The sequence below is a fragment of the Stegodyphus dumicola genome, chromosome 1 (assembly GCF_044657685.1).
Source record: "Stegodyphus dumicola isolate Sdum_Otavi_A_Nest chromosome 1, ASM4465768v1".
Taxonomy (NCBI): Eukaryota; Metazoa; Arthropoda; class Arachnida; order Araneae; family Eresidae; genus Stegodyphus; species Stegodyphus dumicola.
Window position 1 is genome coordinate 295,562,321 of NC_140768.1, and position 25,468 is coordinate 295,587,788.

The window sequence follows — 25,468 nt, forward strand, 5'->3', positions numbered from 1 at the left end:
TACTGACCAGATGTCGGCAATATTCAGTGTTTAACGTTCGTTAAACGAAGCAAATATTACAGTTGCATCACCTCAGGTATTGCGGTGCCATATGACTTAAAACATTTGCATTAACTTCCTCGGTTGCTTTCTTCTATAATCAGTAGAAATCTGACACCGATCAACAAACACTTAATTTGGAAATTTAATACTTTCGTCTAAGTCATGTTAGTGTTATTTTTTATATTGAAAAAAATTAAAAGAACATCGGGTTTCAGTTTTGTTAATCGAGTCGTGGATATGCGGTAAATGTTTTTAGAATACGGCTTCATGCATGGAATATTAGCAATAATGGTAGGTGATGTCATAGTATTTGGAAATTGTTATTATACCTGATTTAATGTGTAATTTAACTGTATAAATCCTGAATATATATTAAAATTATGCGATAAAAATTGAGAAGTTCTAATGGACATTTTTTTTTTTTTCTTGATTGTAAACTCAGTGACATAGTTGAAGTTCTTCTGTATATGGTAATCCTTTGCTGCATTAAAGAATAATTTACAAATAGCGAGCCAATTAAAATGCTTCATTCTTAATGATTTTTATTCTTCCGTCATTTACAGTTCTTTTCTTATTTTGAATGATGATTAAATAAATTAACGTCACTCAATGAACTTATTAACCAGATTAAATGCTCAAAAATGTAGATAAACTAGCGTGCAAGCCCGCCAGATGAGCGGACTAAAACCAAAGCAATATTTATAAACTCTAGATACTAAAAAACTGAAAATAAAATGAACTATTAATTTAATGTACTGTATATAAAGTTGCTAGCTGCGGCCAAAGCAAAATTTAAGAGTTCTTTGTACACCTGAAAAGGAAATGCATAAAAACATTTCAGTAGACATTTTAAAGCGGCAATAACATACCGTGTCAATTATCTTAACTCGACAATAAAAAAGTTGCCAACAGAAGCTATTTATTTAAAATGCTGACATTAACAAAACATTTTCGACGTAAATGACGTCACACGAAATCGCTTGCTTTCTTCAACGCCAGAACATGACCTTATGTAATAATAATGTATTTAATGTTTGGCAATGCTATTTTTATTTCATATTTTGTAAAACTTACAAATTTTTGTTAAACTCTACAATTTGAAAGCGAGCAATGGCAACACTTTTCGAAATAAAGCAGATTTTTCTCTCGAGCGTGCGAGACTGTTGCCACTCGCAAAAATCAAGGCGAAAATTAGCGTTTTCAGAGTTTTTAATTAATATCTCGGCTGATTAAAGTCGTATGAAGATGAAAATGGTCGAAATAGCTTCCCACGAATTTTTGGAATCCGGGAGTACTTTTCTTGATACTCAACTCCCTGCCGTTCCGGAGCAGATGATGCCAAAAACAAACAAACAAATAGACAGACGCGCACAGATTTTAATAATATTGTTGCGTGTGTACGGCTTCGTAATGAATTGAATGCATAAGTCCGATGAAAAGTGAATAAAATTTATTCTTATCACAGCAAGTAAAACAAAATGCTGAGATTTCTTCAGAGATATTTGTACAACATCGCAATATCTTACATATAGTTAGTTTATAGTTACATTTTAAACTACTGAAACGTTTTCTAGAACACAATTCAAAGTAGAGAAAGCTAATCCGATTTCACCGCGAATTCGCTACAATCAATAACAGCAGTAAGTAAACAACTGAATTGAGATGTTTTCCTCCCGCTTTTATAAGCTTTTTAATCAGCACGAGAAGCTTCTCGTATTTTCTGGATAGCAAAAGAGTACAATTACGAGATATCTATTTATTAAAATGTTAAACGCGCGTGTTCGTGTATTTTAATATTTCCGGCTAAGCTTTCTCTTCACATAAGTCTCGTGCTGCATTGCATGGGAATATAAAACAGATTTAATTACAAATTATTCTACCAAAAATAGCTAAATAAATACAAAACCGGTAACAGTATAGATTGGCAATAGAATTTTTTATTAACTATAACATTTTCCCTCTTCCCCTATTTAACTGTGATTTTGAATTAATAATTGCTTAATTCAAAAAGATATTGCAATATTGTCCCGTATATTACCCCAATTAATCAGGAGTTTAATTGGTGATTTTGTTACTTCTCATAATGTATGGAATTATACACAACATCTTCTAGTTTATTCTTTAGCTAATATTATTTCCGGTCAACACATTTCTTTCAGATGCAAAAATTTATTTCAATTGCTTTATTTATTAGGAACGTGTAAGAGAACATCGACAATGACCATTGTTTTTTTTCTACCAGTGAAGCATTCACTTCCGTATTTTTGGAATAGAAAATACGAACAATGGGATCAAAACTACACTCTCTCTGTACCATGAAATTTCTTTTTTGTTATTTTTTTCTTCCACAGCCTTATATCCTCTGTCTTATTTACACATACACACACACACACACAACAACAACAAAACAAAACAAAAAAAAAAAAAAAAAAACCTTTCCTACACTCATATATTTTCTATCTCCCCTCCAACCAATTTTATAATTTTTTTTTTTTTTTTTTTTTTTTTTTTTTTATTTCGTGTTATTATTTCACTTCCTTGTTTAAATTCTAGGTCATAAAATCTCATTTTTAAATGTCAGGGTGAAACTGTATTGCAATTATTAAAACATTTTTTTCGCTAGTAATTTTGAAATCGAAAATCCTAAGAAAAGGTTTTGATTTCTTCATGGCTTATTGTTTGTGATTCTCTATTGTCTCTCGTTCACACCGCATTATCGTTCTGTTAAATATATTCATTCCCTCTGATTAATCTTTCATACGGCATTTCTTTTTTTTTTTTTTTTTTTTTTTTTTTTTTTTTTGCTGGCTGAGTGATCCGGACGGCAATAGCACGTAAACAATGATTTCATTTCAGGTTAGTTTTGCTTAGTATTGACCATTTTACTCCTCCTCATCATACGGAAATAATGTAATAAAATACAACAATATAAGCGAGTATTCAAAGTAGATATATGTTTTATAATAAAGTAGTGAGGGAGAGATTTCAAAAAAGAATTAAAAAAGAAAGGGGAAAAAGTGTAAAGGGTTTCAGATTTGAACAGTCTCAGTTCACAATATTCACAGTTCACAGTTTCTAGTAAGATGGCTAACACAAATTTTTACTTGTCATTTATTAAAGTTTTGTGTGTTAACTTTATTTATTTAATAAAATTCAGTTCAACAGCAAAATTGTAAAATATTTTTAAAATAGCATATCTTTAGAATTTTGGATAGACACTCTTGCGCGCTGAAGATAAAAATGTATTTCGTACAATGTTGCCACTGCTCACTTTCGAATCGTCGAGTTTGTTCAATTAAAAATTCATTAAAGTTTTACAAAATAGAAATAAAAATTTTGAATTCAAAATTTGGGTTTCCAGGTACACATGTTCGGGGGGAGGACTACGTTATTCAAAATTGGATGGCTCTAGGAACCGTCTTTTTCTCAAGATGTGCGAAAGATACATACATATATGCAGATTCTTCATTATATAATTTCTTCAAAAATAGTAAAGGGAGATAATATTTGGAGGCAACAGTTTGAAAAGTGATTCGCCGTTTATAATGGATGACTCAAAATCCCATTTCGAGACTAATAACCCATTCGGACTAACGCTCTTTTGGGCTAAAAAAGCACACCGCTGTTTTTAAACGTCAAAAAATATAGTAACATATCAAAAGCAGTGATTTATCAAATTCGAAAACAATATGAAGAGCACGGACATGTTGATATGAAATAAAATTAGGAAAAGATCCGAATAAGTAAACAGGTTCAGCAACGGAAAGTCGCTGAAAATTCATACACATTTATATCCTTTATGTTGCTCGAAAACTGACGGAGGCGTTCATCGAATTGTGGAAGATCTTGCTTAAAAATTTACTCTAAAAAGGCGGCTCTAAAGTATAAAAGGTCGAGAAAATTGAGGAAAAAAAAATTAGTTCAAAATTTATAAGCAATCGATTCGAGCCAGAAATGGACAGAAGCTGTCATATGTGATGAATCGTACTTTAGGTTTGATCTTTATCTCTGTGGTCTCATGGTATTATCATCCAATATTCTCTAATTCTGCCCCTTTCAACATGTAGCGTAAAGAAAATTCGCAAGAGATATAAAGCCGTAAACAAAAAAGCGATATTTCTAAACAACTGTTTTTTCAGGGAACTATAATGAGTCCATTTATTTAGATCAGTGGATTAAAAAAATTTGATTCCTTTCATTAAAAAGCATCAGTAAAACGAAGATATACTTTGTTCTGGCCGGATTTAGGTATTAGATGTTAAGGCGAAAGATGCTATCAACGTTTGAACAATCAGAAACTGATTTTGTGTCTAAAAAGGGTGAATGCTATATCCCAGGTTAGAAGTATCGAAATATTTTGGGGCATTATTAAAAGGAAATACTCCATATAAAAGAAAGGTCTAAAAAATTGGACTCAGTGTAAAAGAATTTACCTTTAGCAATGTCAATTTTTAAAGAAACAGTTGAAACATGCATGAGGCTAGGCTTCTTAACAGTGGTCATAAAGGAAATTTGTGCAGGAGTTTTTTTAGTATGCACATCAAAAAAGAATTACTTGAATAATATTCTGATGCAAGTTTTAATTTTACATGAATTAGAGATGTAACTTAAAAAAAAAAAAAAAAAAAAAAAAAAAAAATCTCAATTTATCTCATTCTTGACCAGGACGCTCTTTTTAAACTTCTAGTTGAAGTCGACAATAAAATAAGTGCAATGAATTCTTAAAAGCGAAGGCGCTTCATAGCGGAGCAGCACCCAGCAACTGTGTCTGTACTGTGTCTTTTCTGCCTTACAAATCATAAAATTTTGTCAGCGAATGGAAAACGATAACTCAAGCATATAGCAACAAGATTTCGGTCCATTCACCCGCCGTGTGAACTGTTACAACTTGCGAAGATAAAGCATCAGAGATCCACAGGTGTTGCCAGACAACAACAAATGCTACGTAACTAGGGGCGACCCCTTTCGTCACGGCGCGCGTGGTGACGCAGGCAGAAGATGCGGACCTTATCGGCTTCGGCTGAGGGTCGTTTATGTCTCGGAATCTTTTCCTTACGTCAGTGTTCTAAATTTAGTTTACTGCAGAAAACGTTGTTTTAACCTGATCAATCATTTATTTCGTGATTCCTTTTTTTGAGAAACGTTCTGGAAATATTTCCAGTTTTTTTCTATGTTTAGTTCTTTTAAATTAGACTTATAAGTGGAAAGTGTGATTTAAAGACAGTTGTTTAAAGGTCTGGGTGTTACTAGAGCGTGAACTAACATCTTGTTATCCAAGAATAAACGACAGGATCTGAGAGAATTTTCGAAAAAGAATGTTAAACATAGCTGTGAAAGAATAGAAAAGTACCGGCAAAGTGACCAGAAGTATTCTCGAAGCCAGTGCGGGATACGACAATGACTGGGGAGGGGGAGAAAAAATAAATCAGGAGTTTAATTGGCGATTTTGTTACTCCTCATACTCTGTGGAATTATACACAACATCTTCTAGTTTCTTCTTTAGCTAATGTTATTTCCGGTCAACACATAGTATTCGAAAGAATTTTTCTTTCAGATGCAAAAATTAATTTCAATTGCTTTATTTATTAGGAACATGTAAAAGAACGTCACATTTTGTTTGAAGTATGATCTTGTTTCAAACAAAAAATCAGGTTTAGATTCCCCCCCCCCCTCCTATTGCTCATATGTTACAATGAAACTACAGAAAGATTCTTCATAGTTTCAAACGATTTCGGTTTTCTGTGAAGGTGGTCGTGTTAGAGAATATGACTTTCAGTGACGCTTAATGCCAATGTTTATTTTCTTCCCAGTCACCATTTAAGTGGGGGAAGTTGTATCCCCCCGCGTATGCTGTCGTGTCCGTGATTCGAATTCCAAAACGGGTGTAGCTGATTTTTCAAATTTTCTGGCATCGGAAAAATAATCGCCTGTTCAAGCAGAGCTCGATGATTATCTCATATGTTCGAAAGAAATGCGGTCGTTCTGATAGTGGGTAAAATTTCGTCTGACTGTTTAATTTTTCGAGTGTTTCATATATTTCTGAATACAATATTTCATTGAATAATTTGTTATTAGATTGTTATCCTTCGTAAAAATATTTTCTTTCCTTTGCAGGTTTGCATGCTACAGTATTTACAAAAGGGACCCATTTTTAAAATCATTCAGATGATTTAATTTCACCGTGCACTTTCCAAATACGAAAGACAGCAGGAATGAAAAATCCAGGAACATCTTTAGAAACTGAAAAGGTATGTCTAGAAATCTCGATTATTTGAGTATCGAACATATTTCTGATCCTCTTATTGACCATATGAAGCTGCACGAAAATCCATGTCATTTGTGTTAAAAAAAGCCTGAAAAATTTAGAGATTGCTAGACATTTTCCAGGACGTATCCTGAAGCATTAGGTTATTTTGATGCTGGAGACGTGATAAATGAGCAATGCTCTCACCAGGAATCGAACCTGGACTTCGTGTCGAGTATTCGAGAGGTCCAGGTGTGTCCTTTGAGTGTGCTAACCGTTACACCACGAAAGCATGCAGAACATACTTTATATACTTCCCCTTAAAAGGACGACTGTGGGTTATGGGACCCAATCCCCAAATCCTGGTGGTGAAGAATCATCATCCACCACCTTTTAGTTCGGGCGCCACTGTAGAGTCATTAGGATTTTTGAAGCAGGAAGTATGAAAAATAAGCAGTGCCCTCGCCGAGACGCGAACATGGACCTCTCGAATACGCGTCGAGTGTGCTACCGTTACACCACGAAGGCATGCAGAAAGGAAAGAGAAAATACCTTATACTACACTAATATGCGACACAGGATGGCTGGTCATTGTAGATAAGGTCAAAGCCATAAGTATTTCCATGTCTAAAGACGTTTACGTTAAATCTGGTGAAGAGCTACGTTTAAGATGGCCAAATGTAAGCGTCAGCTGTGAAAATAATTTAAATCGCACCTTCCGAAAATCGGTATCATAAGCGGATGCCTGTATGTCGCCTATCCTTCATGCCAGCCAGAGGGTCAAAATTCGCAAAGTCATATTTTTCCCTTTCAAATCCTCTCTTATCTTGTTTCGTATTAACAGGTTGGTCAACTATAGTACTGCTGAAGGACTCCAACCCCAATCCTTTGCATTAGCCATTGGGTCGCATCCAACAAGTGTATCCTGGTGCTGATGGTCTGGTCAGAGTAGTTGAAGTTAAGACCTCTACAGGTGTTCTTCGGAGAGCCATCAACAAAATTATTCCTCTACCATTTAAAGACTGAATGAACTTGAAAAACGTTTATTTTATATTTAATAGTTTACCAATTTAATATTTAGTTCAGTGTAATTTTAGTGACTTTAAATTTATTTGAATATCTGGAAATTGATATGTAAACTCCATGGGAGTTTAAGCGGGGAGAATCAAATGCGCATCGGTGGTTTTAAGATTCAGTGGTAATCCAAGTTTGTCGAAATTGTGGTGGTTCAGCAAAACATAATATCACATCAAATATGAATAAATCAAAATCAATAATCACCAATAAATAAAATATAAATTGATTTAATTAAATGTAATAATATCTCAATCTCAGAAATCGCACATCATCCATCGAGTAACTTCCATCGAGTCTCAGAACAGTTGACAGTTGACAGTTGAGAACAGAATCTGGACACCCGTGCGGCTTACTTAGACTGTTCGGGTTTAGTCCAGGTTCCGCAACTATCCGGGGAAACACCTCATGGGCCCTATAAGGGCATACATTGATCCTGTATACATGCTTACATAGTTCATAATATATGCTTATAGTTACATAGTTCATAATATATGCTTACATAGTTACATAGTTCATAGTACATGCTTATATACAAATAGTTCATAATATATAAATCTTTCATAATACGTGCTTACATAGTTCATACATATACATGCTTACATAGTTCATACTTGCTTACATTGTTCATAATATATTGAACCAGTTACATAATACATATATAGTTCATAATAATTTTCATTGGCGATAATACATACGTGTTTCATAATATATACAGTAAAAAAAAAAAAAAAAAGATTGACAGGGAACTATTTCACACTGCACAAAACTGTTCCCAATTCCTCCAGTTTCTGAATTATCTTGCATATTTTGATGCGAAATGCTCGCTGTTTGATCAGATAACGCTTGTGAGAAATTGCCTGTTCCGGAAGCTGCACATGCCACTGTGCGGTTAGAGGCCATTGGGTCAAGTTATAAGGTATTTCTCCCACTTCCCTAGCGTGCCTTCGTGGTGTGACGGTAGCACGCTGGGCCGGTATTCCAGAGGTCCATGGCTCGATTCCCGGCGAAGGCGGTTGCAAATTTTTCATCTTTTCTGCTTCTAATTAACCTAATGACTCTACAAAGTAATGGTCTGGTTTGCCAATGCCTCCACAGACACAACTTTCAGTATTTGCAATTCCTCGCTCATAATAATGAGAGGGAAATGGCCGTGCCCCGTCACAAATCTTGTTATTTGTGGGGATGACTCAAGACGATCGAGCGAAACTTTATGGTAATATTCATAGGTCTTCCTGCTTTGTTCGGTAGTGTCTCATTCCCATTGCCATTGGTGTTGAGCTGCTGTCCTTGTCTCTTTTTTAAGGTGAGACCACGAGAGTTTGGTAATAACGCTTTGTGCATCGATATTGTGAGCTACTTCTTTTGCTAGCCTGTCGCTTCCTCATTACCTTGAATGCCGGCATGCGCCTTTATCCAAGATATGAGGATATTCATTGTCGGTGAACGCTCCTTCAGCATGTCCTGAATCTCCGCTATGATAGGAGAAGGATGTCTGGGATTTCGTAAGGCATATATGACCAAGAGGCTGTCTGTAAGAATATTAATAGTGGATCCTACTGGGGGGCTTGTTAACACGATAGCTTTGCGAATCGCAATTGCTTCAGCCTGGAAAACTGAATTATTCTGTCCCATATGACCTTTCCATGTTATCAGCGTTTCCTTGTTCTTAGTTACTATAAGGCGACAGCCTACTGGTCCGTCAACTTTTGAACCATCCGTATAAACATAGTATTGATCCTTTGTGTCAGAGTCATTTTTCCATGATGTGTGGACCGAGACTCCTTTTCCGTAGTTAGACGAATGGATGACATTTACTGGCCTTATTTCTTCATGGGGGTTGTGCTGAGAGGTGGTGTGTGCTATAATCCCTTTTCCATGGTGTGAAGGATGGGTTGCATTTATGAGACGTTTTGTTTCATACTCCTTTGGATCATAGCATAGCGGTCCAAAAGTAGTGCAGAGATGTAATTGGAGGACAGTCGTTACTGCTGCTTCTTGTGCGGCTCGAATATGTAATGGCAAAAGTCCCGCCAGTATTGTGGCTGCCGCTGTCGCTGTTGTACGGTATCCTCTTGTAACAGCCAGAGCAAAAGGGCGTTGTATACTACTGAGCAATTTCTTTTTCCTTTCGTTCATTGGAGTTGCCCAGATTGCCGCTCCATACAGGGCCATTTTTCCTACGACGGACTGATAGAGGATTTTTAGGATATGTGGTTTAAGGCCCCAGTCTGAGCCTTGAAGGCCCCTTATGGTATTTGCAATTGCGTGTGTCCTCGCGCGGACTGCTCTGAGGTGAGGCATCCAGGAGAGCTTTTCATCGATTATAAGCCCCAGCAGTTTTAGTTCCCGAGTTCGCTTGAGTTCCCGAGTCTCAGAACACAATGACGCTCTCAGCGCCCTCTAGCGTTAGGCGGGTCTTACCACAGGTAGTAATTTTGTCAACATTTTTTACCTAGCGTATTTCCGCCATCAATTTCAGGAAAATCGGCAGTTAGAAGTAACGTATTTCTTGGACCAGAAGTTTTCCTCCAGACATGTCCAATAAGAGCACTGCTAATCATAGTTTAGACGATGTAGACTTGTAACTATGTAGAATTCAATTACTGTCTATTAAGGGGACAGTACACCTTTAAAATTTTCAAAAATTCGATTTTTTAATTTTCTGATATTTTTATAGCCCAATCATTTCTGAGTAATTTGACGCAATTGTTTTTTTCATACGTTCATTAGTTTGCGAGATATTGAAAATAATGTAAATATCCAAGCAGCTGTTTTTCTTACACCCGCAAAGATCGTGGCAGCTGCTGTAGTGTTTGTTTATAGTTTTAAAGGGCCTCAGTTTGGATTTCGTGTGCTGAAAGCCAGCCATTGCTATTTTTAAATAAAAATATGCCAGAGGAAGAAGACGAGATGAAACGTTACTTCTACTTTAATTTTGTTTTGATACGTTATCGCTTGCTTATCACGTTGTAGTAGAAAATGAGAGCTAAGTTTAAGAACTGTGATTTCGTTTGAAGTTTGTTGCCTTGTTTATAAGATTTTACCGTGGTTTATTGTGTGTATTTACTGATTATATTAACTAAATAGTACGCTTTAAATACTCTTTACAAGTACTTTATTAATTTAGTTATGAATATGGATTGTGAAACTCCTAAACGTTCTTCTGGCAAGCGTCAGAAGAAGCGAAAGTTTCATGGTAATCGTTTCACAACACCAGACAAGCAAAGCATTTTTGTGAGTGCTTCAGCAAGAAAACTTAATTCTAGTTGTTTTAAAAACGTAATTGTTGATTCTAAATTTAAAGGATATAGAATTTTGGATATAGAAATTTTAGTCAGTAATATTTCCAAGTATCTGTGTTGTAAACAATGTGGATCAGATGTACAAGTGTGCGAAAACAACACTAATGGATTATCTTCAAAATTTTTTCTGCTTTGCGATAGTTGTGGTGAACTGACTTCTTTTTATTCTTCGTCTATGATGGGTGACAAGAAAAACATTCCAGAAATTAATGAAAGATTTATGTATGGAATGAGATGTATTAGTCAAGGTCTTGCAGGTATGCGCACATTTTGTGGTGTAATGGACTTACCACCACCTATCCAAAAATCTGCATATTGTAGAAAATTAAGAAAAATGCTGTCGACAACTTCAAAAATTGCTGAAATGTCTATGTCGTATGCTGCGAAACAAGAAATTGAAGCAACTGGCTGCTCAGACCTCACAGTTAGTGGGGATGGATCATGGAAAACGCGCGGCCATTCATCACGCGTGGGATTTGTGAGTGTAATTGGTGCAGAAACTGGTAAAATTTTAGACATTGATGTACTTTCATCATACTGTAAAGGTTGTGAATCTTGGAAAGGGCCAAAGTATGGAGCACAATATCTTTTATGGAAAGCAAATCATGAACAAAAATGTATAAAAAATCACGAAGGATCTGCAGGTAAGATGGAATATGCAAAATATTCAATCGTTCCATAGAAAAGCACAGTGTCCAATATGTCAGCTATATTGGGGATGGTGATACGAAAACATTTTCTGAATTGCAGAAAAATCATAACTATGGAAGTGATATTGTGTTGAAAAAAATCGAATGTGTTGGTCATGTACAGAAACGAATGGGTAATAGGTTGCGACAATTAAAAATCAATATGAGAGGAAAACAATTGGCTGATCATAAGCCACTAAGTGGAAAAGGTCGATTAACAGATAAAGTTATAGATCAAATCACAACGTACTATGGTAATGCTATTAGGAGCAACAAGGGATCATGCATGGATATGCGTAAAGCTGTGTGGGCTATATTCTATCATAAACGTTCTACTGATGATGAACCTCTTCACGAATTTTGTCCACAAAGTGAGAATTCATGGTGTGCGTTCCAAAGAGCAAAAGCTGCTGGTTCTGAGAAAGGATTCCAACACAAGAACAGCATGCCAGCTGCAGTGATGGACTGTATAAAACCTATATTTAAAGATATTTCAGATCCCAAACTTTTGAAACGTTGCCTTGGGGCAAAAACACAAAACTCCAATGAATCATTTAATTCCCTTGTGTGGAAACTATGCCCCAAAACAAGCGGATCGAGTAAACTTATCGCACAGCTTGCTGCATATGAAGCAATTATATCATTCAATGATGGGAGAATAGGTCGACTTGAATGTATAAAAAGAATGGGCTTTCGTGTAGGACAGTATGCAATTGAATCAGCAAAAAAAGCTGATAAAAGTCGAATTTTTGATGCAGAAATTAGTAGTTCAGCTATGAGTTTAGAAAGTCGCAGAGCAAAACGCATGGCAAACTCTGTAAAATTTGAAACTCAGAAAGAAATAGAGGGCATTCTATATGAAGCTGGAAAATTTTAAAGCTGCTTTATATTTTCTTTAATAAATTAAAATATTCTATAATACTTGTGTTATATAGATCTCTATTATATAGACTATGATCAACTTTTAACTATCACTTAAATTTTCTTCTTTTATTTAAGTGAATTTGCAAATTTTGTATTTTTTTAAAGAATTTAGCTTTTTTTCGAAGATATTTGTGCCACGTAAGTATACATAAGAAGTCATATTTTTGTCATTTTTTGATGTTTCATTCCAAAATTTATTAATACACTGGCAAATAGTCATAGTTACATGTATAAAATGTATTTTTTTATGAAAGTTCAAAATAGATTACTTTATTCATAAATTTATACTTTAATTGCATTTATCTCAAAACGCTGTTTTTACAACTTGCGCGCAGGATATTTCCAAAACTATTTAAGTAACTCTTTTGCAAATTTGTAAACACTTAACAACAATTATTATTACCCTTGTGTTCTACTGACATTGATATACATTGTAAATTAACACTTTTATGACCATCTTAAAAGCAAAAATTATGCAAAATTAATTTTTATATATATATTGTAATATTTAAGAATAAAAATTTTAAAATAATTAATATATAATAGAACAAAATTAGAAACTAAATCTTTTCTTTAATTTAGCATTAAATTTCTTACTAAAAAATAAATATAAAATTAAATATCTGGCGCGCAGTGAAAAGTTGAATTTTCGAAAAATGAAAACATAATTTTATTTAAGATAATTTTTAAGTATCTAAATATTAAATTTCCTTCATTAATTATTTTTTTTATTTTATTATAAACAATGGATCTACATACTCTGAAAGTTTTATGCATATAACTGGAATAGTTGTTTTTTAAAAAAATGAGAAACATTGGTCAAATTTTGAACATTTTCGGATTGTTAAAGGTGTACTGTCCCCTTAATAGTGCCGTTTGGATGATTGACTTCATGTATACACTTTTCTTTATTTTGTTAAGTTTATTTTATAAGGTATTTCTCCCGCCTTCTTAACGTGTCTCCATGATGTACTGGTAGCACACTCGGCGCGTATTCGAGAGGTCGATCACTCCTGCTGTCAAAAATACCTAATGTCTCTACACCGTTTCCAAAATTTCAGAATATTCTGGTTTATTTATTTACTTAATTACGACAAAGCACGCGAGGGCTATCTGCCTAAGGGGAGGGATGCCTTCGAAGAGGACTTTCAAAGGATAACTGGCTCCTATACACGTCACATATGGGGAAAACCACGAAAGCTACCGTACACGCAATCCGTTGGCCGGAGTTCGTTCCTCGGACCGAATAACCAGTGTTCAGTGACTGAAACCAGTGACCGCTCGGCCACTGGTTTCATTCCACAGACCAAACACCTATTAGAAGAATTTTGGGTTTTGACTAATTGCATAAATATTATATGAGTATAAAATAAATAACTTTTATGCTTGGCATGAAAGTTATAAAAATTAACTTTAATTTTACGTTAAAAAAACACCACATGACTTCCTTGCATGGAATATTAAATTATACGTATATTTTCCTGCATTTTCATTTAAACTTATTTCCTCAAATTTCATTAGAGATATATTTCTCATTCAATTAATTCAGTTCTCACTTCGCTGCAAGGCAAAAATACATAAAAACTCAAAATATCTTCATTAAAAATTGAATATATATATATATATATATAGACATAAATTCTAACAAACATGTAAATACGTAAAAAGCAAGTTAAAATAATTAAAAAATGTGCAAACATATAAAAGATTTAATTTTCGAACGAATCTACAATATCATTTAAGTTCAGATAGCATAAGTAAATCAAGTGCAAAACCAAATCATGAAAATAAATTCACGAATTTAGCAAATTTAAAATTAATCTAAAAATAAAAAAAATAAATAAAAAAATGCATAAGTGAATGACTGTTGAGCAGGCAGGAGACAGACTTATCAAGGGGAAGTTGCCTCCAAAGTATATATATATATATTTATATATACACTTTTGGTGCACAACTGCATGTTTTAGCAGTCATATATACAAAATTTCAACGTCCTGAGGCTACTCATTTTTGAGTAATGCGAGATACATAGATAAATACGTACATACGTACGGGGTACGTAGACGCCACGGAAAAAATCTTTTCTAAATCCATTTTAAATCAGTTTCATAATTCGTTTGGGGAAAAAGAGTCCTTTATTCTATCCTTACGTACAGATGTCACGCAAAAATATCGTTAAATTTTATTCGAGAGCGGTCAAAATGGATATTCTCGTTGAAAAATGATACCTGGAATTTTCGTAATTACAGTACTTCCTTTACTTCGTAGAAGGAAGTAAAAATAATCTCAAAATTATTATTTTGGGGAACTTATAATTCGATTACTTTTAAAGTAGATCCTTTTAATTGTACATTATTTTTCTTATTTGGTAAATTAGCTAAAAATTAGTGATTTTTTTTTATGCGATTTAATGCTGCACGAAGTACCTATTACAATTTTATGAAAGTATTTAATTTTTTATTTTATTTAAAATGTTTAGTATCCGGTATGTAAAGTAAAAGAGTGGATTCGAAATAAAGTACAAATAAATCACAATTTTGCAATTTTACTGTCATAGCACCAGTTAGTTATAAAGATTATAATAAGCTTTAGAATGTGTTATATTTTTCACATAGTTTGACATTTTAAATGTGCTTGACCCCATAATTGCCGTAAGGGAAAAGAACTTAATTATTGAAAATTTCGGCGTAGGACGTTACGTAAAACGTTAATAAATACAAAATAAAAAAAATTTCAAATCTTTGAGAAAATGTTACTATATGTAAATGGTACTACAGCAAACACATAGCAATATTTTTGGCTTCTAAGTTGCATCCTTTTTTTCACATGAAACACTGCTTAAAAAAGTGCTCATTTGAAAATGGGCTGCAATTTAGCATTGTAAATTTTCCTATAATAGTTAATTTTTCTAAATTACTTAAAACTCTAAATTTCCTCGAAATAATTAATTTTTCAAAATTACTCATTTAAATTGATATATTATTGCTCTAAATAAATATATTATTGAAAATATTTACTTGACATATTTAAACTTTTTTCTTGTATATTATATATTTTTTGAAATTTAAAGTCTTTCTTTTGATAGCTTTTAAATTAAGAGGTCGAACTGAAGAAATTGGGTGATTTGCATAATGTTGGCAGTAGGACATATACCCGAAGAAAAAGTGCAACACAGTTGTCCCTCGGAATGCATTGAAATTTTTCTTCTGAAAATTAACAGGCGATAAAATAATTTTGTCCAGAATTTAAATTCAGCCGAAGCCCACAGTAATCTGACTTCGGTACTCAGCCTGATTAAATTTTCAAACTGATTCTGATCGGAGCCCCAAATAAAGTAAGTTCCTCTATTTGCTTGTATAACTGAATCACAATATTAATAAAAAAATCCATTCCTTTTTATAACATTTTTATTTCGCAATTAACAAAATTTACATTCATACTAAATACTGAATGTATCTCACTTTCTCCACTAAAGCAAAAGACGCTGAGGACGAAAGTCCGGTACTCTTCTGTTATCAGGACCTGATTCAGAAATGTATGTTTGTATGTATGGACATGGTGTATCTATGTATGTATGTGCGTATATGTGTGTGTATACACATACATCCATTTGTACGCGCATATATACATGCATTACATACACACATGCATAGATACATTTCTGAAACCGATTCCCCGATTACAGGAAGAGTACCAAAAGTCGTTATGCAGAAGTGCCCTTCAAAATGAACTTGTATAAACTACAACCATTTGATCAAGGAAACTTACACGTTTTTACTCACCTTGTAGAGACATTAGGTGTTTTTTGGAAGCAGGGAAGATGAAAAATGAGCAGCGCCTTCCCCGGGAATCGAACCACGGACCTCTGGAATACCACACTACGAAGGCATTAATTTTTAAAATATATAGCTTTTTTTATATGCGGCACCATGTCTTGTTACTTACTATTTTATGAACCCTTTTTTTTTCATTTAGTTTGAATTTGGTGATACTTCTATATGTTTATTATTAATTTTTTTGTATAATTATTTTTAATTTTCATTTAGTTAATTACTTTATTCAGTTTTTTAATACCTTAATTTAATTTTTTTTCTAGTTAATAATTAGTTTATATATTAATATTTTTTATCTTTTTACATTTTATTTTATTTTAACTCTATATTATTTATTTAATTTATTCTCATTTTATTTATGTATTACATTGTCTCCCACTCTTGTCTGCCTTTCATAAGGCTCTGGCATATCTAATTTTAGAAATTAAACCCCGATTTTGTCGTTTTTACTTCCTTGTACGAAGTAAAAAGGAAGTATTGTAATCGCGAAAAGTTTCAAGCATCATATTTCAAAGAAAATATTCATTTTGACCGCTATCGAATGCAATTTAACGATGTTTTTATGTGACATCTGTACGTAAGGACAGAATAAAGGACTCTTTTCCCCCAAAAAAATTGTAAAACTAATTTAAAATGAATTCTGAAGAGAATTTTTCATGACGTCTGGTGCGTACGTATGTATCTCGCATAACTGAAAAACGAGTAGCCTCAGAACGTTGAAATATTGTACGTAGGACTGCTATAACATGCAGATGTGCACCTGGTATTTTGGATGCAATCGGCCGAACCAAAAGTATATAAATATATATATATATATCCATTCTGTTACTCGGCTCAGTGATCTCAGTTTCTATATTCTTATATGTTTGTAAATTGTGCATTTTTTGCTTTAAAAATCATTGAGTTATGTTGTTCTTATCTTCCGGTTAAGTTTTTATGCCTTTAGTAAATCTGTGTGCAATATTTTTACAGTTATCAACAATTTAAAAGTTGTTTAAGTGCCGCTAAGCCCAATAATTTTTGCCATGGTGGCCATTGCTTGTTTACATTTGAAACAGCAGAAATAATAGATTTGTTGCCAATCTACAGAAAGTAAGCTTCGCAAAAACAGAGATAACGCCTTCTTTTATTATTGCGAATTAAATCATACTTAATCCGTTCTGGAATTTATTCGAGTAAATAAGTGTTTAAGATTTACTTCATAATTTTCAATACAGACATTTTGAGTTTTTATGTATTTTTGCCTTGTCGCGAAGTGAGAACTGAATTAATTAAAGGAGAAATACTGAATCGTCTGTGAAAAACTGTTTCTTTTTTGTTTTGTTTACTTAATTTCTTTTACACATCGTTTTAGATTTATTATAGTATTTGAATAGAACACGTGGCAAAGATTAGATAATTCTTAAGATGATATAAATTTTGAGCATTCTGAGTTAAAAAATGAAAGTACTTCCATATTATTGGATACAACTTATTCGATTCTTCACGCATTTAAAAGTCAAGTATAATATATTGGTAAAGGCCATTAATGGCCGATTACCTCTTATTAAGTTATAAGACATAGACATAGTTAAAAAATGAAGGAAATGTAACGCTGTGTCTCTATGGTAAACAAATATAGTGAATTTTAAAGACTGCATTTATTCTATTGTGGTTTATGCGCTACCGACGAAGTAGATTTCATTCAATCCAATAAGTTTAAAGGAAATGCAAGAAAAAATGCGTATAATTTAATATTCCGTACAAAGATGTCATGTGGTGTACACATCAGATTTTTTCTTTATTTAGTACACACAGAAATACCTTTTTACCGAATTACCGAAATTCTGTTATATTGTTGCAGCAAATCATTTATTTAGCTTACGGACAAATTCATTTTCAGTTCCGTATTTCGAAAACCCAAACACTGAATAGCAAATATTTAAAACAAGAGAAAATTTTAACAAAATATATCATCGAAACAAAACACATCGTAATTCCATTTCGTTAATGTCACGCGTTTCCTGAAAACTTTGTTATGCGATTTCTCGGAACTCGATATCAAACTGACATGTACCCGTAATTTCCGAGCTACGAATGATGGGCATTGAAATCATTGGCACAGATGCCTCCATTATTATTCGTGAAACAATTCCATTCTTTTCTTTCTTCTCACTGCTGCATAATTTATTGAAAATATAGAATGCAATTTTTTTTTTTTTGAATGATTGTCTTTGTTGCATTGAGAAGCGATCAGTTATTATAATTGTCTGAAGAATAAGAATCATTCTTTTCAAGTTTGCACAACATGTTGAAATCTCCATATCATTTTCCCATATAATGTTTGTAATGCGATTATGTCTTGTAGAACTGAATTGCCGTATCTCTTCCTAGTTTGCGTTCTTCCAAATACACTTGCAGAGTTCCTCACTTTTATTCCGCTAAATTAAATGTCGAGAAACCGAGTGACTTATTAAGGGAATTATCGCTTTGTTCAAAATAACAGGAATCGTAAACTCAAGAAGGGTTAATGACCTTTTATTCACTCAAAAATAAGGTGAACAGTCGGTCCCTTTCTTCGGGCTTACAACAAAACCTCCACTCGGGCTCGAATTGAAAAATAAAAAGTAAGACCTTACTATAATTAACTAAGAAGTTTAACCGAAGTAAGTTGAACTTAATACTACTTCTTCCTCATTTGCATTCAACACGATTCTAAAAATTCATTCTATTAGGGAGTTGTAAGTTGAAAATACTAATTCAGAAGTCAAACAACAAAAATCAGCGTTATATTTACAAAATTTTCGCAGGACTAGTTTCGATGGTTTTACCGAACCACCATCTTCAGCTGCAAAACCGCAAATGAACAAGATAGGAAATAATGATTAGATAAGATAAGAAAGCCTGGACAAGAATAAGCAAGTGGCGCCATCTGTTGGTAAAACCAGAACTAAAACATAATTTCTTTAAAGGCCGAAGGCAAATTTGGATTGGAATTAGGATCGTTAACTAGAACAGAAAGATTTTTATGAATGTGAAATGCCTCTAGAAAATCCAGTTCTCCAATGGAAGATATTTTTTGAATAATTTTGGCAGCAGAAAAACTGAAAGTGTGGTTTTCGGACCAACAATGTTGAGCAACAGAAGACTTCTGTGTTTCCTTTTTTCTAACATATGCCTCATGTTCCTTGACGCGAAATTTTAAGGCTCTCTTAGTTTGGCCAATGTAAATTAAACCACACTGGCAAGGAATCCTATAAATACCCCAGGAATTCATATCCGGAATGGGGTCCTTGAGTATGGAACTCGGAATTTTATTGATGGGAGAATAAACAACCCGAAAGTTAAATTTCTGCAAAATATGTGCAACTTTATAGCTAATTGATGGAAAGAAGGGAATGACAACAGAATTTTTATAATAAAGTTTGCTCCTCCAAACTAGCCCTTGATGAAGAACTAAAGTATTTAAAAACAATAGCTATTGACAGGGGCTTTCCACCCAACATTATTAATCAAGCAGTTAAAAAATTCTCATCTCAACACACTAAAAGGCACAATCTTGTTTTAGGAGATTATAAAAATTCTGTTGTCATTCCCTTCTTTCCATCAATTAGCTATAAAGTTGCACATATTTTGCAGAAATTTAACTTTCGGGTTGTTTACTCTCCCATCAATAAAATTCCGAGTTCCATACTCAAGGACCCCATTCCGGATATGAATTCCTGGGGTATTTATAGGATTCCTTGCCAGTGTGGTTTAATTTACATTGGCCAAACTAAGAGAGCCTTAAAATTTCGCGTCAAGGAACATGAGGTATATGTTAGAAAAAAGGAAACACAGAAGTCTTCTGTTGCTCAACATTGTTGGTCCGAAAATCACACTTTCAATTCTTCTGCTGCCAAAATTATTCAAAAAACATCTTCCATTGGAGAACTGGATTTTATAGAGGCATTTCACATTCATAAAATTCTTTCTGTTCTAGTTAACGATCCTAATTCCAATCCAACTTTGCCTTCGGCCTTTAAAGAAATTATGTTTTAGTTCTGGTTTCACCAACAGATGGCGCCACTTGCTTATTCTTGTCCAGGCTTTCTTATCTTATCTAATCATTATTTCCTATCTTGTTCATTTGCGGTTTTGCAGCTGAAGATGGTGGTTCGGTAAAACCATCGAAAATAGTCCTGTGAAAATTTTGTAAATATAACGCTGATTTTTGTTGTTTGACTTCTGAATTAGTATTTATTCGGCGTGTTATTGTGTCTTAAAGTTGAAAATAAGCAAGATAGGAAAGGTTAATTAAACTAAATAAGTGTTATAAAATTAAAATATACCTTGCAAACTACTGAAATCGTTTCACAAAATGAGAGAAAAACTCTAGAATATATTTTAATTTCAAATTATTCAATTATAATTATTAGGATTTAAGACCCGACTTCGATCTCATGTGGCCTTTTCTTGCTAACCCTAAAAAGCGTTAAAGTAATTCGTTATAGCATTCTTATTTTCGAACATTGTTGATTTGGGTATCGATACTTTGCTAAGGACACTACGAAACGATTTCAACTATCGCATTAATAGACTGAATGACAAGCCGAAGGGCTCGTTAAAAAGTATTAGAACTGCCTCTGTTTCTAAAATATCTACAAGCCGAGATATTAAGCTATGGCCTACTTTCGGTTATTAACGGGTTATGACTATCTGAAAAAGTGCTACTTCCAGCATATTGGATATTGATGATCATCCGTAAATGCCAATGTGATGTGGCCGGTATACTAACTTTTCCTAATATAATGAAACCTATAGGGGTTATTTTAATTTTGAAACCCTTTCCTTTAAAACACTTTCCTTTCCCACCTGCAACTCCCTGCCAGAATGAGATTTCAGTATCGTGTTTTATATAAATGAGGTAAAACCATTACATAATGAAACATTCAGTCACTTCCGTATAAGAGCTTAGAAGTTCTCGGTAGAGCGTGTTCTGCCTTCGAACCACGTCGTTGCTTTAAGACTATCTTACTACGTTCGGTCGTAGTCTCTAACGTGCCGGTTAGTACTCGCCGGTGAGGTTTTAATTACGGGGCAAGTCGGTTAGTTATTTTTTGTACAGCTTCGGGTATAGTTTTACTAGTTAGAATTAGTTTAGTTCCTTATTTCTATTTTAAGTTAAAGCCCAAGAAGGGCCGACTGTATTATTTCTTTGAGTGAATAAAAGGGTATTTTAACCTTTCTTTGGAATTATATTTATAGTTGTGAGAAGACCAGTCAACAGTCGCTAGACTCTTCACTAAAGTTCTCGTAGCCAAGGACACGTAAATTCACTCGAACTTTAAACAAACCTACAAATGAAGACCGCTTCCACCGTAGTGGGGTACTTTGTGTTGACTTCAAGGCAGTCCTGTACTGGCAAGCTCGAGAAGTTTTGAGGCAATGACCTCACTCTCATACCAACTAACTATTTTGTAATTATCAGTACTTATTGTTCTTAATGATTTCTGATTTTGTAATTTTCTTTGCCAATGGAAATAAATTTAAGAGAAAAAATAAACAAATTGCGCATTGTGTTTACATGCTTTCCCTTCTGGTGCAAAGCTGGAATCTGTGGATATCAATTAGCATTTTAGAACCACACAATCTAAGAAATGCTTCATACCTATAAGCGCTTTTGTATGTGAATTTGAATCTTTTAACAATCTCAGCAATAGCTTCTGAATTTCGTATTACTTTGGCGTTCTCCTCAAAACTGTAAATATATTGCTTCATGAAGATTCTCAAAGGTGGAAGTTATTTACCTCCTTATGACGGGTTATTGTGGTATTGACAAAGATCTCCAATGTGCGGCCTACTTTAGAAAATGATTCAGTTAAATATTGTGAGTAAATTGAGGGTAAATAACCCTCCAAGAGATAAAAATATCAAACAAAATACTTCTTTTATCGTGAAAAACCTCTTCCAAAAGACAATGAAAATTCTTTGTCCGCTAGCTCATATCTTATGGGCTAGAGTACGAAACATTCAGAAGTCTTACTAAAAGTTTGTGAGTCAGGTCCTTCACATTTCTGCAGAGATAATCGCAGCTGATAAAAGCATCGTGTACGTTGCAAAAAAATGCACGTAAACACAGAAGCAGAATACCCCTTATCCTTCGACATCGAGTTCGTTCATCGTGAACTGAGAATGAGCGAAGTTGATAAAATATAGGTTTCTAAGCAGCAAAAAATTTCTTTACAACTCTACAAGGGGCTAATTCATCAATGGGGGTAATTTCGCAGTATGGATATGCTTAGCTGAACAAGAAATTGCCGGAGGAGGCATCGTGGAAATGATAAATTGCTCTGAAGAGTTGCTTGAAAAAGATATCGGATAAAATTAATAAACATCATTTCCTGTAGGGTAAGGTTGCGCAAGTCGTACCACCGCTTAATTACATTTCAAATACTAGGCATAATATCACTCCAACTGCGCCTCTTCTGGTAAAACGAGTTACCCCCTATATAGTCAGCCATCTTGTCAATCAACTATAATGGCTAGTGCCTGCTACTGGGGGGGGGGAATGTAGGCTGGGAAACATTCAGTTAATTCAAATGGAACTAAGCGCCGTTTCTCTAAAATTTGCTGAGGACTTTCTCTGCAGCTCGGTGTTCCAGACCTGTCTGAAGGGTTTAAGCCCAGTGAGAAATCTTTCGATCAAAATTTGAATACCTTCAGATTTTATTTATTCTTCCAGTAAATAAGCTCGATGACGTTTGATCTTATCATATAACTTAGCACAACTTCAGGAAAGTAGCACCCCTGTTGAACCTAATAGTAGAGTCTGTTGCGTATATCTATGGCAAGTCACTAATCCTCTCGGAAAAATGTGCACAAAGGTTGGTTTGGGTTTATTGAAATTACGGCAATGCAAACTAGGCCTGTCTGCCTAAGGGAATGGGTGCCTTCTTGGAGGACTTTCTGGGGCATACTGGCTCGTATACACGTTACACATGGGGAAAACCACTAAAGCGTCCATGCAAGCAGTCCGTTCGCGGAATTCGAACCTCAGACCGAACTACCAGTGTTCAGCTTCTTTACCGCTCGGCCACTGGAGGGCGATATGCAGAAAGGCAAGGCAGTTTATGATGATACCTACATAATAAGAAAACCACCTTCATGAAGGTCTCCGGTGCTCACTAAATTGAAGTACTCTAAGAATGAGAATTCATACTCTATTGTGACTGCTTCGCTTGAGTCAGGGTTTGTTTCGGAGAATTCTCTCTGTGAGGAGAACTTCATAGTTTTAGGGGGGATATTATCAGCCTTTTATTTACCTGTTAAATATTTACTTTTAGTTTATGGTACGGAACATTAAAGTTTGGTCTTCTTAAGGAGCATATACTAGACCAAAACTCTGAAAGACAAGTGTCGAATTATCGCTATGTCTTGTAAGTACCACACAAAGAGAGAAAGGGTGTAAAGGATCCTTCTATTAATCCAAATAAAATTTAACAGGTAGCACCAACTGATGCTTACACAAGCCAACACTTTTGACTTTTGATTTTAATTTTGAAGTCATAACTAAAGATAATGGAAAAACAGAAATTAAAGAAATTTAATTCTAGCTTAACGGCTTCGCAAGGATCAAAGTTAGCAACGTGGCCTTCAAGCAAGCAGAACACATTAGAGTTTCATCCCCCAAAACCTTCCTTTAATAAATATCGGGTCAGCCCATAAGTTCGTGCGCATTAAGGGTATGCTTGGAATTCACTATGACGCATTTACTAAAACAATACAATTTTGAACCTGTTGAAACTGTCATCGTTTGACTAACATATTATTCAGTTCATCACCAACTTTCGTAAATATCGAACGCATTTTAGTACCCATAGAAGATGAATATAGATAATCAGTACAAACGTGCTGTGCAACATTTTTTTATTTTCGTGTGGTGAATCTACCAGGTTTGCACCGATAAAAATTAACAGTGTACATGGTGAACACACTATTAGTGTAAGGACTGCCCAGAAATGGTTTAAAAAAATTAAAGTTGGAAAAAGCGGCATTGATGATGAATCCCGTTCAGAACGTTTTGAACTGTTAAAACCAAATCAAACGATTTATTCAGAAGTTTATAATGAAAAACTTTGCCGTCTAAACTCAGAATTGATCAAAAAACGCCCACGATGGGTGAATATCAAGAAAGTGCTGTTTCGTTTCATTATGATAACGCTATACCGCATACGGCTCGAACAACGCTGCAAAAAATGAGTGAATTTGATTGGGAGCTTTTGCTACATCCTGCTTACTCCTCAGATATTGCCCCAAGTGATTTTCACTTATTTCGTGCCTTACAAAAGTTTTTATTGGGAAAAAAATTAAATTCTAAACAGGATGTATACAATGAACTTTAAAGTTTTCTTTTTTTTTTTCTTCAAGTTTTCTACAGCAATGGCATAAAAAAGCTGCCTGTAAAATGGTGAGACATTGCAGATAATGGAGAAAAATATATAATTGATTAAAATGTTAAATTGTGTTTTTTTATATTATTTAAAAATTTACCAAAAAATGCTCACAAATTTATGGACTGACCCAATACTTCCGTCTTTCTACCTAATTTGATTTCGCGCACGCTGGAAATTTGCATTCTGGCAGGAAAATGAAACGAGGCTTAACAGGAAAGGGAGCTAACATATTAAAACGGGTTATAAAATTAAAATGATCCTTACAACTTTTATTCAACTTACTTATCTTTACATTCTTATTCCATTATTAAATTATTAAAACATTCTTTTATTTTATTGGTATATACCAAACATTTTCTATGCTTTTTCTTGTTTAGTTTATAAAATACGTTAAGAAATAATCTAAATTTAAATAAATCTATATGTATTTTTCGAGTTTTGGAAAGGAGGGGGAATGATCGTCTAGCAATGGTGAAAGGGGTGCATGGAGGCAAAAAGGTTGAGAGCCACTGGCGAAAATCATCTGGACTCCTGAAGAATTGCTGGCGTCTTCAACTTAAACGTGTGGCTCTGAAAAAAAAAAAAAAAAAAGAAAAGAATTTAAAATGCTACAAGTCATATGTCGCCTCACATAGAATTTTTCTCTCGCATCTTCTAGTAAAAAGTAAACTTACTTATTGTCGTCCCAGTGGCTGTTGTAGAGTCAATAGTGTGTTACCTAACTATTGTCTGCCGAGATCTTACGATTAAAGCAATATAGAAGTCTTAGAAAGAAGTGTAGTATCGTTATTGTTGTGACTTATCTCACTTGTCCGACAGTAACATCAGTACAAGCTCATGAAATTCATACTGGCAAGAAGTGCAAGATTTCGTCTGTCGTTGACAAGAGCCTCAAGCACCACACTGGTGGCAATACCACTTTGCTCAGTTCCGTCCCCACTTT

General features: G+C 34.2%; 1 protein-coding gene across 1 annotated transcript in view; it reads left to right on the top strand.

Annotated features, from left to right (window-relative positions):
• The window catches only part of pont (RuvB-like helicase pontin), a 223,399-nt gene that overhangs the window by 88,915 nt on the left and 109,016 nt on the right, over positions 1 to 25,468 (top strand). Inside the window, exon 3 of the mRNA XM_035358769.2 lies at positions 6,157 to 6,290. The gene's annotated coding sequence lies outside the window, so the exon portion shown is untranslated. The remainder of the gene's footprint in view (positions 1 to 6,156; positions 6,291 to 25,468) is intronic.